Consider the following 13473-nt stretch of genomic DNA (forward strand, 5'->3'; position numbering starts at 1 on the left):
GTCTGGCTCTTGTCACCTTTCTAGTCACTAGTTACATGTTAGCTCTTCATCCTAAAGCAGCCCACAAGTAACTAGGACAGGACTCGTTTTATCCTCTGCACAAGCCAACTTGATCATTTTCTTGCTTATAATCTATCCACCAAAATGCAAGCTCTGTGAGACTATATCTGCCATGTTTATATGCTGTGTCTCCAGTGCCAAGAAGAGGGCCTGTCACAGAGACGATATCCAAAAAGATTCATTGAATAAATGAATGAAGAGATGAATACATTAAGGAATGAATATATGAAGTTCACATTTGGCCCTTTATCCCCAGTGGAAAAGGATATAGAAATTCTTCCCACACATCAGTGGGGAGTATGATTATAAATGCAGTATTCATTCACAACCATCAATCATCTATTGAAGACAGACTGTTCTTTGCAAAACACATGCTGCATGCTGAGGCAAAAAACAAAACAAAAAAAACACACCAGGTATAACACCCCCTTTCTCATCTTCTTCCTCAAGGATTTCCGTTTCCACTAGCAATGAAGGTAATTAAAGGCATGCATTTGGAGAGTCAAGTGAGACAAGGCTATAAGGCATGTGGTCAACAAACATGAATTTAAAGACACTGAAATGCTCGACTAAGAACGATTAGGCATCTAGACCCCGTGTGGCACTATACTAGTCCTTGGTGGTCAGGAAGCTGGGAGCGGTGCTTCTCGCAGGGATCGTGCTTGGACAGGCCTGAGCGCAGCCTCTTCTTCTCCTCCCTATGTTAAGTATGCTCTTGCCTAAAGCCAAAAGAACAGTTTCAATGTCCTCCCACAGTGGCTCCCTGTCCGTGTATTTTAGATTTCTGTCATTGACACTATGCCATGCAACCATCTTTGTCATTTAGGCATAGCACCTGTTTCCTGGGTCTCTAAAAATATAAACATATATAAATTCAAGATTTGCTTTCTTGTGGTAACATTAAATATAGAAGAAAAAATACACCCATTCATCCCTCACAGGCCTCAAGTTCATTTCAGGAAGTGTATTTTTAGACAACAAACTATTTTGAAATTTGCAATGTCTCCCAGAGCTACAGCTCTATGCTTAGTTAAAAATACAGGCAGATCTGAAGGGCGCTCTGAACCTTGTGTTAAATTTGGAACTAACACAACAATACACCTTTTTTTTCTACAATGGTTGGAATTGGATCCATTGGTGAAACAACGAATTTAACCCTTTAGATTTCCCTATAAAACATGGGCAAAGCAGAAAAAGCTAGGTTGTGTTTTGTTTATTTGATTATTTCTTTTAGAGTACCATGTCTTCCCGAAAATAAGACCTAGCCAGACAATCAGCTCTAATGCGGCCTTTGGAGCAAAAATTAATATAAGACCCGGTCTTATTTTACTATAAGGCCGGGTATAATATAATATAATATAATATAATATAATATAATATAATATAAAACTGGGTTTTATACTAATTTTTGCTCCAAAAGATGCATTAGAACTAATTGTCCAGCTAGTATGTTTCAGATAAATCTCTGTTTGCTGGTTAGGAAGCTTTGTTGTTTTAAGTATAAAATCAAACCTCCATGACCTGAAATTCGGTCTTCCAGCACGTTAAGATTTTAGCCTAGATTAGTGGCTATCAACTCTGAGGCATGTTAGAATCCATCACCTAGGGAACTTTGAAAAACAAGGAAGCAATCCCTCTAGACATGCTGATTTCATTATTCTGCATAGGCATCAGAAATTGTGGAAGCTGCCCACATGCTTCTAATGTATAACTGAGACTGAGACGCCTGACCTGGAATTAACTGAAAAACAATGGGGTGGGCACAAAACAGCAAAAACACAAAAACAAAGAAACCCCACCCCACCCACATACAAACACATATACAACTTATGTGACAGTGAAGGGGGAGCTGATCATTAAAGTTGGAGGAAGTTTCCTTGTGAAAAACATGCCCTGAAAGCTGTAAGCTTAGCACTTTTATACCTCAGAAGGAAAGGAGTGCTTTCCTGGTCTGGCCAATCCTTTTCTAACAAAAGCTAAGAAGTGTGAGCAAAGTGACAGGAGTCAGAAGTGATAGAAGAGAAATGAAAACAGATGCGACTGGTGCTGAAAGTAGCACTGGCAGCCACAGAGGTGTTGACAAGTATAAGGGGTTTAGATTTGATGCCTGCAAAACACAATCAATAGTGAAGACATACACACACACACACACACACACACACACACACACACACAGAGAAAGACAAGGAGAATAAAGAAGGGCCACTGAGTTGCACAGCTCAGGGGGTGTCGCCCAGATTACAGTCTGTGTAAACGGGGCCCCTGGAGATGAGCAGGAGTGTAATTCATGATAAGGCCCAGAAAGATAAGACCTCTGCACTGAATTCTGGGGAAAAGGCAAACAGCCAACTTTACTCCATACTTGGAGGCACAGGCATATGGGGGCAGGGAACAGTGTATGATGGGTACTTACACCTAGTAAAGCCCCTATAGGTGCTAGGTAACGTGTATAAGTTATCATATATCACTGGTAAATACTCAGCAAGAAGACCTCATTTTTCTCTTTATTACAGTAAAAAATATCCTTGCTGAGGGGAGCAGGCTTTTTATCTTGATCAGCTTAGTTTTCTTAAATGTGAAAGCCTTTACACATTCACTACAACCCCTCCCCACGCCCCCTCTCCAGGCAGCCACTCTCTATTACTTGACATCAGGAGGCCCCCCAACACTAACAATTCCCAACCAGTCAATGAATGTCCAGCCTTCGCTTTAAGCCAGCATTCTCCTTTGTGAATGTGTTGGTGGGACAGAGTTAAGTCTAGAGGGCAAAGCTACTCGTAACCTTTGTTGGGGGTGGAGGTGGCAGAGGTCACTTAACTTGGATAAAAGCTGTATGAAATCTAGAGCGCGGGGGTGGACGGACAGACCTACAAACTGTGGCTCATCATTTCAGAGGGCTGGTTCCCAGATTCCCTGAAGGTCCATAGGCCCCAGTTGAAGAATTCTAGGCTTACCCCGGAGTCCTCAAGGGTGATTCCCTGATAACATCCTAAGCAGCACCCTGCTAATCAGGGTGGGGTAGAGGGCTAGTGGGGGCAGGGGATGGTGATGGTCACTCAGTGTAGGCACAATTGTATCTGTGCACTGGAACCCACAGGGAAAGAGGTCACTGCCATGACCTCTCCTATCAAACAACATCTTATGTTTAATACATGTTTGTGAAGCCAAAGAAAAAGAAGGTAAGTGCCTAGAGTTGGCCTTCTGTATCCACGGGTTCTGTATCCATGGATTCAACCAAGCTCAGTTCAAAAGTATTGGGAGTAAAAATATTATGTTGTTGCTGACATGTACTCTGTAGTTAGGCCTACAACGGTTGCATCTGTCCTGAACATGTACAGACTTTTTTCTTGTCATCACTCCCTAAGCAGTACCGTATGATAGCTATTTAATAGTGTTTACATTGCATTAGGTATTATAAGTAATGTAGAGATGATTTAAAATAGATGGGAGGATGTGTGCAGGTGATATGCAAATACTATGCCATTTTATATAAGGGACTTGAGCATCCTTGGATTTGGGTATGGGGAGGTCTTAGAAGCCCCCTCCCCTCCCTGGATACTGAGGGATGACACATGTGAATAGCCAGGGACAGAGATATTACTCTAAACAAACAACAAAAGCCACCGAAATTAATCCAGTAGCAAACCCTAACCAACTTCAAAATTATTTCCAGTTCAGGTTGTTAAATTACTCTCCTAAGTCCCTTTAGTTAAGATGTTTAGTTAAGGCACTATGTTTTAATGGCTGTAGGCCCTCTGTGAGCAGCTGACCATCTTTAGGGAATTTTCTGCTCATAATAGGCAAATTAGTTATTCATATGTTCTTAAAAAAAAGGTTCCAATAAGAATGTCTGCCCCCTAGAAAGTCATTCAGTAAAGGAAGTGAACATGGGCAGCTGCTTTCAGCATATGATGGTATCACATGGCCCCTATTTCACTTCTCTTCAAACAAACCCATGAGTAATATGTCCAAACGTTCAGTCTGGGTCATACTGCCTTCCTCATTTTAGGGCACATTTTCCCCAAACTCACTGCCTAGAAACAGAGGTTCCAGGTCTTGAGAATATGAATTAAGTCAATGCATTGCTGTGTTTTATTTCTGAAACAGTACTGTTGTCTTGGAAGGTCAGTGATGAGCAGCCTAATAAGGTTTAGACTTAGTCCAGATAAATATTAGCAATTTTGGATAGGAAGTCTTCCCCGTACCTCTGGAATGTTGTCTATTATGAGCTGAACAATGATGTAGAATCTCAAGATTCCACAGATAATCCTAAACACTTTGCCAGAAATGCATCCACATATCTTTGAATTCATGCATGTATCTACTGTTGTGTTGTAGCATGTTTTGGGGGGGGACTTAAGAAGTCATTTATATTGCAAACACCTGTGGAGATCTTGCTTAGTGCTACATATTTCATAGCAGGAACACTAAAATTGATACAACCAAGTGCAGCATGTTATAGAATAATCCATGTCAACTGGTAAACAGAACTCCCTGTGCCTGGGGGGCAGAGCTCTCTCTTGTTAATAAGCACACACACAGGTCCCTTGGGAATGTGTTTAACCACAGGTGTGGGGGTGGCCGTATGGCTCATAACACTGTGGAGCTGGCAAGTCTGATATTTATAGGGCAGGCTGGCAGGCTGCAAACTCAGGCAAGCATCGGTGCTGCAGTTTTGAGGCAGGATTTATTCTGCAGGAAAGCTCAGTATTTGCTCGTAAAGCTTTCCTCCTGATTGCATGAGGCCCATTCACACGATGTAGGGTGAACTCCTTTTCTTAAGGTCAACAGATTGTAGTTGCTAATCACATTCCAGACTACCTTCACAGTGACACCTGGATTAGTGTTGGACTAAAGGACTGGGCACGAGGGCCTAGCCAAGTACTCGTGACACTGACCAGCACAGGTAGGAACTAAGACTCGGTGCCCAGGGGACGCCGAGGCTGTTGACTCACACTGAGTAGGAAGGTTGTAGAGAACCCAGTTGTTGCCTGGCCATTGTTTCCCTTTGTCCACTCATGTTTGGATCTAGCAAAAGGGAATGCAGTAAGTCCTTCCTTAAAGTCGTCAATAGATTCCTCAGCTTTAAGTGAAACCAATTTTCCCATAGGCTAATTGATACAAACAAGAGTTACGTTCCTGTGACATCTCATCAATGTTAGAACGAAATAACTTTGAACAAAACGACGTCATTCGTGGACCTGCTATACTAGGCCTCACCTTTTTTACAGGCACGTCTCATCTTACAGTTCTTTCCATCTGCTTTTCTCTAGAGCCGGGCCTCCTAAACGATCATAGGCCCAGAGGCTCTGATCACCATATGGGCCCAGAATAGAAAGACTTGTTCTCTGAAAGAAGGTTTTTAATTGCAGTTGGCATTTCAGCGTCAGACACTGAGGCAACCATCTGGCCCGTAGTTACCAGGGTCTGGGATGCTGGCAACACACAGCCCACGCCTGGCCCCTGAGACCAAGTGGGACAAGTCTACTGGCCTATCACATATGTCCTCCCACCCAGAACAAAGAGCAAATGCAGCAACCTCTGAGGAGTCCCTTCATGACCCCTCATGAAAGAAAAATCCCCAAGCTAATTAAATACTTTGGCCAACTACTATAAACAAACAAACAAACCAAAACACCTTCTGATTAAGTCAAAAATATTTTAGGAGTATTTCCCTTCTTTGAACATCTATTGCATAATTGGAACTTCTAACACAATGCAACACCTTCCTTTTAGTTTTAAAATTGTATGTGAACCCTCATTTGCTAATTATAAGTATCCTGAGAGCAGGAGAGGTGGAGCTCTCCTTCAAATGACAGCCCCACATGGTCTCCAGGCACCAGGACCAGTACTGAAAAGCCACCCCTTAGTTAACTGGGCGATCAGAGCGTGGGCAAAGAAAGAAATAGACAAGTGGCCTGAAGACATCAATTCTTCTTTTCGTGTAAATGTTCTCATGATAATAATACTTTGCTAGAACCCTCCAAGGATGACCTAATCAATACTCTAAAAACTCTTTGAAATATTAGGTAAATCATTCTTACTAGTCAAAAAACCTAGTAAGAAAACACAGATGTTTTTCCACATTGAAATTGCCTACCACAGGGTCAACAATTAAGGATTTATCAAGTATCTGTGATGTCCACACAGTCAGAGATTTAAAACAAACATCAGGTTGGTCCCTGCCCTCTTGCAATTTACATTCTAGATTGAGAAGCAAGATTATCAAATGCAAACTACTTGCCTTTAAATACAAACATGAGGTCAGAAAAGGAAAGAGTTGACATAGGAATAGCAATTTCACAGGGGAGGCTATCCTTGAAGGATGCTGGTTCTGAGAGGCTGAGGACAGACAGAAAGGAAAGGCACTCTGGGTTGAGAACACAACTAGGACTAGGAGAGGTGGAGTAAAATAGGAGATCCAGACAATCTAGGTGTCAGGTCTCTGAAAATAGAGAATTATTCAATGAACATGCATCTTCCATTTCACAGATGGAAAGGCTGAGAGGTACACAGACGTTCTAGGTGTGTGCATGGTTCACCGGGTTGGCTTGGCTAGAACAAGATCGACAACAGGCAAGGAGAGTTGAGGAGGCGTAGAAAACACCCCAGACTCTGTCCACCGAATCTCATCACAGAAAAATATTCTATTATAAACACGAACTGAGTAAACTCAAAGCCTCATTTAAAAAGTTAAAAGTCAAGGACTGGCAAATAAATCACTGAATATGGAGAGTTGTAGACTTTCTTAATAAAACTCAAGCCTAAATTGATTAATATGTAGATAATTATGATTGAACTGGAGACGACTGTGTGTGTGTGTGTGTGTGTGTGTGAGAGAGAGAGAGAGAGAGAGAGAGAGAGAGAGAGAGAGAGAGAGAGAGAGAGAGAGAGAGAGAGATTTCCCTCCCTGTTTGACTTATTCCTCTGAGGGAATTTAGCTTTGAAGGTTTGGATTCAGTAGACTTGTTGTCTGGTGAGTTTAATAGTTCACTCTGGATTGCTTTAAGAAAACTGCATAAACATAAACTTGTATTCCTCAAACAAGTAAATTACAAGATTGAGGGTGTTTTAAAGGGATTAGCCAATAGAGGACTTTAAATAAAAAACTTGACTGTGCCTTTATGATTTTAAAAATTTGACTTACAAGGACATTTTAAAGAAGCCACATACAGAATACAAGCCGCAGCTGAATGGAAAAGTAATTTGCTTTTTCTAGTGACAAACATAAAATAACTGAGCTGGAGCTTCCATTGCATCCTTCCCTGCTTAACACACCCTACCCCCAATAACTCAAAATAACTTCCAAATATGCACACTCTGTTTTTTTGCTTATCCCTGAATTTCTTGGATTACTAAGGAATGAAATGCAGTTTAAGTTTTCCCACCACTTACTGAAGTTGCCTTTTTATTTTTTAATGTAAGTCCCAGAATCAGGTCACATATGGAGACAAAACCCAAACGTTTAAAATGACTCTTGCAGATGGAAATATCTATATTGTTGCCAAAGGCAGTATTTCAGAACACCAGCACTTTTGCCATATTCAAAAAGCTGAAAAACTTTTCGACTTCTCAGTGATCTTCATCTTCAGTTGGGATTGAGTGGACAAAACACACTTTTGAAAACTGGACGAGGGTGAACAGTTTGCAGCCATAACCACCCTCCATACTAGGCAACCATCGATAAAGATGATTTTAACAGTGTATTTATCTGATAAATCCTAAATGTAGGGACTTGACTAGAGCTAAAAACCCAGGAGCGTTTTTCCAGTTGAAAAAACTGAAGCCACATGAATGCAAATGAGATAGTATATCACGTGAAGGAGGAAGAATGTGACATTATTTCATGGACTGTCAAAAGAATAGCTTTAGTCTTCTACTGGAAAGTGCTTTCAAGTTGGCATTTTACATAAAGTAATAGTAATTGAAAAAACAATTCTCTCTTGGTTGACATAACTTGGATGGTGTGCTGTGGCAACAAGGAAAATTACCCAGAGATTATTGAAAATAAAAGATGATTAACTCTCTTGGTGACAGTCAAAACAACATTGGTAAATAACACAGGCTGATAGAGGCAAGATAATGAGCACATGATTTATGGAGCTTTACAACATTATATTCAACGAAAATAATTTATTACTTAGCAGAAAAATTTGCCAACATAAACAAAATATGCATTATTTATTGGTGAGCACACTCATATTAAACCCCTGTGGAAAAGTCGGACCATATAAGATATGGTCCTTTTCTCACGGTGCTTACGTTCTTGTAGGGAATGAAAAAAAAAATGTACAAAGTGATTTTTACTAAAAGAACTGACAATGAAAAAAAAAAAAAGGTCTACATGAAGATGTGTTTTTTAAAATTATGTTATTCATTGGGATTGAAAACAATTAACGTTATTCCTTTAGAATCTCAAAGTGCTGAGCAACTTAATGCAAAAACGAACGCACATTCTGGTAAAAAGGAATTTTCAAAAAGATAAGCAGCTATTAGAGAATCAGAAAAATAGGCACCTGAGATGAGCCATTTGCTTCAATTAAGCAAACAATTTGGTCTGAATATCAATTTTCTGTGAGATCGGGCTTTTCATTTATAAATTTCTTTGTGGACGTGCCCCCCTCTCCCTCTTCCAAATGTACTGCAGTGTCCTGGTGTAGGCCCAGTGCCTGAAAGGTTTTTCCATCACAGTTTTACTAAGCATGTGAAAATATCAGTCAGAGCATGACTCCCATACTGAAGCTTTGAAAAGGGGCTGGAAATAATACCGCACTGGGAGGGAGGGGGAGGTATTCCTTTAAAGGGTGAGGTCAAAGATACTTGGTTTCTGACAAACAAATAACCAGGGTGAGAAGTGAGAAAGCAGAGACTGCTATGTAGGGGTGTGTGAGCCAGGTACAGCCCACGGACATGTTCTGTTTGGCCTAAACTCTTGTCTTTTTAAAATAGGAGCCAAGTTTTAAAATTAGGATATTTCACAGAAAAGCTGGATTTCCAACTCCACTTAATAAAATAAAAAGATTTGGCAACAGGAGGCTCAGATCATCCCGTGACAACAGTCAGCCGGCAGTGAGGGGTGGTGGCCCTTTAAGGTGATGTGAATCTCCTCAAGTTTGCCCCATCCCTGCCACTCCCTGGAGTCTCCTAGCCCCTGCCCAGCCCTGGTGGCCATCTGAATTTTACCATTAATGATTATTCAACATGTCCATTCAATTCTCTCTTCCACTGGTAGAGGTTTAACTGAAATGGAAAAATTCAGGATAATCTCTCATACGGTATTTTCGAATATGCATTTGATTATCTAATGTGGATACTCACATTTCAAGTCAAGAAAAAGGAACATTTTCTACTTTAAAAATCAGATCTATGTGGGATAATAATAATAATTCCCATTATCACCATTCATTGAATGTAGAACAAATGCCAAATCCAGTACTGAGTGTGATGATTATTTCATTTATTCATCAGAACTGTGTCATTTTGTGTAATCACCATTTATAGATGGGGAAATTCAGAGTCAAAGAGATGAAATAATTTATCCAAGATCAATGAAAGATAGCTCATGAGAGACAAAGCCATAGGCCACAGGGAGCCTATCATTCTTCCTAATGCTAACAATAAAATAGATATTCCCATTGTAAAGGCTTAAGAGCAGAGGTTTATCTCATTCCAATAGAAGACAAAAACGTTGAGTGTGGCCTGCAGGAGTTGTGGGAGGTAGGTAAGGGCAGGGGGAGCAGTAAGTTTCTTAGAGAAGAGATTTGGTGCTTCGTAATTCCTTTCCTTAGTTTAGGAGACATATATAACAGGGGCAGCTTGGTAATGTCTAAGAGTTTTAAGGTCAAAGACTTGCGAGTGAGTTCAGGTTCTTGCCAGTATTATCTGTGGGAGCAAGGAGAAGCCACTTCTCAGAACCTCCATTTCCTGATCTATGAAATGGTACTTTCTAGGGTCAGGATGAAGAGAAAAGAAAATGTGCTTGAAGTACATGTGAAAATTGTCTAGACAATAAAAAGTGCCACATAAGCACTCTCCGGTTAGAAAGTAACACTGTATGCAATGTTCTCTCTCAGGAAAAGAAAATTACAGGCGAGGCAAGACAAGATAATTAAGAGTTTGGGCAAGTTATTCCTACTCATCAATAGAATGCAGCAGCAGTTTGATGACTTCTAAATCATCTTTCAGGAAATTTGAGTGAAGAGACAAGTTGAAATATAATAACTTTTAGTTACCACTATGCTCCAATGCTTTCAAAGAGATACAACGCAATTGATCATTGCTGCAATAAAATCCTCAAGAGTGCTTAGTTTAGGATCTTTCAAAAAACCCTTCCAGAACCAAATAATCCAGTTTAAAATTTTGTTCATAACCAGTTTAGGAGCAAGTTCAATTTTCAAATTCTCTGCTGACTCTACAATATTCAACAGGTGAGAGCTGATCCGCTTTGGCTTTGAGACACTCAGTGTGTAATTTGGCGACATTCTAATACAATTAGTGAGGTTGACACGCAGCAATGGGGAGGCAATGAAGCGCCTGAAGGTTATGGAATTCTCACGTGTTGAGATAAAGTTAGGTTCAACTTTCTTTCTCAAGGAAATAAAACTAATACACTTCGATTCACAGCTGATGAAACAATAGGAGAGGATATGAGCAACAATTTTACTAGCTTTTCAAGTATCTAGTTAGAAAGTGTTCTGTGCCATTCAGATACATGGAAAGCAATATTTCTTAATCTCTTTGAGACCATTTACTCATGGGAAAAATAGTTATGTGGTATTGTGATAGAATTTCGAGTGGAGGAGAATTCACCACACCGGGAGTGGAAGTGGGTTGCAATAGAGAAGGCTCTGCACCAACGGTGAGCTGGCTTCATGTCCCTGGGAAATTACTCAGCCACTCTCTGTGCCTGTCCTCTGACCAATCAGACAGGTGCATGGAACATGGTGATCCTGAAGGTCCCTTTCATTGTGGAAAATATTCACAATTCAACCCCCAAAATGCAAGAAAGCTGAATAATTCAAATACGGTCCAGCTTAAACCTGGCAGACCTGATTAAATAGAATGAGATGCTGTTTCAGCTTGTAAGAAAAAAATGGCTTCAAGACTATCAAGCGGGGTGTTTACATTTGGGGTTTTTTCTCCGATAATTAAGAAACCACCTTTAGAACTTCCTTGTATGCTGTTTATATCCCACATTCTCCCCTTGATGCTCACATACAGACTTAAACCTGAAGCCTCCAGCTGATCCGTCTTTCAAGAACAAAAAACTCCTCGGTGTCATTTGTGCATCACGAGGTCGGAAGGAAGGAAAATTATGGAAGGATCACTTTCCGTTCAGCCCCTGTAGGCATTTCCTCTAATTTTATGGGGGATGTGGAGGAAATTTTGATTTAGAGCAGAGACATTTACTGTAACAGTTTAAAACAACCCTGAGCATGTTTCCAATCTATGTTTATTCTGAATCCATTCTCTGCGCTCGGCTTGAATGATGAGTAATAAGAACAAAAGAAATGATTGTGTAAAAATATCCTATTGCTTGATCAAAGACTTGATTGTGTCTGACAAATGCTTATGGAAGATTAGTATTACTGTTCCCATTTCACAGAAGAGAAACGTGTTTAAGTAACTTGCTAGGTTGGCAGACAGCAGCAGGCTGTAAGCTTCCTAAGGGCAGGGACTGTCATTTGTGTTGTGCCATGATGACAGCCTCGGCCCAGGACGTGACACATAACAGGGGACCAATCAATGTTGGTTGAATTAAAAGCCAAAATTCAAAATCAAGCTCTTTCTATGTCTTCTATTCAAGGCCAATTTTCCCCAAAGGGCAAATTAAGAGAAAATCAATATAGTCAAGTTTAAAGCAATGAATGTGGAAACCACTTCTAGTGTAATTTCACTGATATATTAAAACAATGATCCACTTCTAAAAGAACTTGGGGAGGCTTTTATTTGACTAGTAGCAGCCAAACTTCCCTTGACTATTTAGCATACGAGGACTAAAAGGCACATTAAGATTCGCTTTGGTTTCTGAGATAACACCAAATACTTTGAAACCTGCTCCCTCCTGCCTCCCCGCCCCCCCCCCCCGCCCCCTTCCCCACACACACTTCATGTTTTTCAAGCAGAGGAAGTAAAATAAAAAAGAAACAAGTTTCAAGCATTGTTAAGGCTTCAAGAAAGGACAACAAAGGGCAGGAAATTTGAAATGAAATCTGAGAATCTGCCTTTACACTGGGCAACTTTGCTTGTTTTCTCACAGTGCACTTGGATGAGAAAGGGGGAGACTGGTCTTTGGGCATTCCTCATTGCAGTCACGACCTCAATGTTATTTGCAGTAAACAGCATAAAGGTCTCTTGCGAGGTAGGCAGCTGCCATCTGTATGATGTTACCCATCAATGAGTGAAAAATGAATTTCCCTCCAAATCCTAACAATCCCAGTCAGGTTGGTGAGAACAGAGGATGGCACTGACATGACATTATTTGTCAACATGACATTATCTGTGGCAGAGTCAAGATACATTCCAGTAGCAATTTTAATATGGAAAATGAGAAACACACTCAAAGTCTTTGAAGTACATTCTTCTCACATAGTATTGGAATATGGTGGACTCTTTACATCCATGAGGAATGACCACATTTGCATACTGAAATAATATTTACTACTGGAGATTTACCTTTGACTAGGAAGTCAAATTATAATACTTTCTAGTTCTTAAGACAACTTTTCATGCAACCTGTGGTACGCAGCTAACTTTTGCACCTTCGATTTGCAGCCCCATGCAATCTTATCTGTTAAACCGACATAGGAGTGAGAGCTGAGTTGTGCAAAATGCTGCATGGCCCCAGAGGTGACTGCGAAAGTACATTTTGACTACATTTCAGTCTTTTATCCAAAACTGAAAAGCTCAAGGCTTATTAGTCAAAATCAGTGGTATAAAGAAGTCAGTTCAGAAGTCAAAGAAAGTTTCTTTCCTGGGAAGAGCTGGTGTATGAAAGTGGAGAACCGTGGAGCAGCCAAGAGGAGACACTTCCCTCAGGACACAGTGTTCTGAAGTCCAGGGGACAGTGTGGAGCTGCACTGTGTAATATGACAGCCATACTTGTTTTTTAAATGTAACTTTCGTTACACAAAATCACATATTCCGTCTCAAGTCACACTAGCCATTTTCAAGTGCTCAGTAGCCACGTGCGACTAGGAAAGATTTTTATCACCACACACAGTTCTACTGGACAACACTGACAGAAAGAAATCCAAAAGACTAGGGTTCCTCAGCTTCCAGGGAGACCTGAAATTGAAGGCTAGAGGAAATGGAAGGAGAAGTAAAGCAGATAGAAAACGAGTCTCACTAGTCAAAGACTTGCCTGCTGGCTTGGTTGCCATCTGTAATTAAAGTTCCATCCAGTTTTCTTAA

General features: G+C 40.5%; 1 protein-coding gene across 1 annotated transcript in view; it reads right to left on the reverse strand.

Moving 5' to 3' along the window:
- The window catches only part of TGFBR2 (transforming growth factor beta receptor 2), an 83187-nt gene that overhangs the window by 49441 nt on the left and 20273 nt on the right, over positions 1-13473 (reverse strand).

The sequence above is a fragment of the Rhinolophus ferrumequinum genome, chromosome 17, assembly GCF_004115265.2.
Source record: "Rhinolophus ferrumequinum isolate MPI-CBG mRhiFer1 chromosome 17, mRhiFer1_v1.p, whole genome shotgun sequence".
Taxonomy (NCBI): Eukaryota; Metazoa; Chordata; class Mammalia; order Chiroptera; family Rhinolophidae; genus Rhinolophus; species Rhinolophus ferrumequinum.